The 2,468-nt window shown below is 34.2% G+C and overlaps 1 protein-coding gene across 3 annotated transcripts in view; it reads right to left on the reverse strand.

The window, feature by feature from the left end:
* Positions 1-2,468, reverse strand: part of LOC106880139 (voltage-gated potassium channel subunit beta-2) — a 153,501-nt gene that overhangs the window by 10,421 nt on the left and 140,612 nt on the right. The gene's annotated exons all lie outside the window — the stretch shown is intronic.

Here is a 2,468-nt window from a genome sequence, read left to right on the forward strand (position 1 = left end):
ATCCAAAATTACAGGTAAAAAACTCAATTAAAATCAATTTATAAAAAATTAAAATTAAATTAAACTATATGTGATAGTGGATTTTCATCGATGAGTTCTTGAAAATTGGTTATTTTCCCTAAAACTATATATATATATATATATGATGGGATTCTTTCAGTTTCCGTTTACCAAATCCACTCACAAGACAGAAGCCCGTCATATATATATATATATATATTATACAACAGGCTTCTTTCAGTTTCCACTCAAAAGGCTTTGGTTGGTCAGAGGTTATAGTAGAAGACGCATGTCCAAGGTGCCATGCAGTGGGTCTGAACCAAAACCATGTGATCGGTAAGCAAGCTACTTGCCACACAGCCACTCCTGTGATTGAACATTGCTATATCATTACACACCCAGATACACAATTCATGCACACACATACACACACACATATACATACATACACACACACACACACATACATACATACACACATACATACATACATACATACATACATATATACATACACACATATATATATTTATATATATGTATGTATGTATAGACACACATACATATTCTTATACATTAATTAGCATAATAAATTAGCATAATAAATTAGCATAATAAATTAGAACTTATGTTTGTGAATGAGATCATTGATTGAAGGATTTAAATTGATAAATATACAAAAAATTCAATGAAATGAAAACATACATAATACTCTTTTCTACTCCAGGCACAAAGCCTAAAATTTCTTGGGAGGGGACCAGTTGATTAGATCGACCCCAGTATGCAACTGGTATTTAATTTATCAACCCCAAAAGGATGAAAGGCAAAGTCAACCTCAGCGGAATTTGAACTCAGAACGTAACGGCAGATGAAATACCACTAAGCATTTTGCCTGGCATGCTAACGTTTCTGCCAACTTGCTGCCTTACATACATAATATTAAGAATCAAAAAATTATCAGCATAAGAACAAACAACTATATCTCTCATAATAATAATAATAATAATAATAATAATAATAATGACAATCTTTTGTGCTATAGGCACAACACATGAAATTTCATGGGCAAGTGTAAGTTGATAGCATCAACCCAAGTATTTGACTGGTACTTGTTTTTTCAGCCCTGAAAGGATAAAAGACAAAGTTGGTTTTTGCAGAATTTGAACTCAGAATGTAAAGTTGGATGAAATGCTGCTAAGCATTTTGTCCTACGGGCTAATGTTCTGCCTTAATAATAATGATAATAATAATCCTTTCTACTGGAAGCACAAGGCCTCAAATATTGGGGGAAGGGATTAAGTAGATTACATCAACTCCAGTACGTAACTGGTACTAGTTTTATTAACCCCGATAGGATGAAAGGCAAAGTTGACCTCGGTGGAATTTGAACTCAAAATCTAAAGGCAGACAAAATACCGCCTGGCATGCTAATGATTCTGCCAGCTCACCACCTTAATAACAATAATAATAATAATAATAATAATAATAATAATAATAATGAGCAGAAGTAGTGGGGGGAGTATCATTGCCATGTGTTCAGAGGAATTCTTTGGGGTTTGAATGATTCACCTTTGGAAAGATGGGTGTTTTGTTCAACATTCTTAAACAACCCTTATTCAGGGACCTTTCGACTGGGATAGGCTACTTGACCTGGAGAAAATTCTAACTGGGCACCACCTGTAAGGTCTTGTGCTGTTTATCTTGATAGGAGTTCACCATGTTGCATACATATGGTTGTGATGCATGTGCCTGGTGCACTCTTATCAGATGAGTAATCATGACTGGTATGTTGGGCTTTGTACTTTTCTATCCAGGTGTCACTTCAATGGCATGTACTGCTCTCTCACCCAATAATAATAATAATAATAATAATAATATGTCATGCAAAATATAATTTCAAATATTATAAATTAAAACACATCAAAAACTTTAGCGTTAAAAGGAATGAATTAAATAAACACATAGTTAATATAGTAAAATATAATTTTATCACACTATGCAAAGTAAGTGAGACTAGTAGAGTTGTGAGTCTTGTCTAAGAATGCAAGGCTGTGTAACCCTCTTGTCTTTTGTGTTATTAACAATGTGCTGTGTCCTTAAGCAATTAGTTCATTCTACTGAGCAGTAAATTGATTTCAGTAGAAGTCATGTGTAATTAGCATTGGTTTCTTTTTCAGCCACAATGGACTCACCCCCACCCACATCACACCCCAACTGAATCTCAGTTTAAGCAATTCTATCATTTATTGTGCCAAATTGGAGACAAGATTAATGAATTATGTGTTTGTAGGCTATGGAAGCATTCAGAATTTATAGTGTCTGGCACTTCAACAAAATTTAATCATTTCACTGATTGTCTCACACTCACTCTCTCTCCCTCTATCTCTCCCTCCTACTCTTCGCTAAAGCAACAACAGCATCTCAATCTTCTTCTCTGTTGGGCATCTTATATCTCTTTGGATACCAAC

The sequence above is a fragment of the Octopus bimaculoides genome, chromosome 12, assembly GCF_001194135.2.
Source record: "Octopus bimaculoides isolate UCB-OBI-ISO-001 chromosome 12, ASM119413v2, whole genome shotgun sequence".
NCBI classification, from domain to species: Eukaryota; Metazoa; Mollusca; class Cephalopoda; order Octopoda; family Octopodidae; genus Octopus; species Octopus bimaculoides.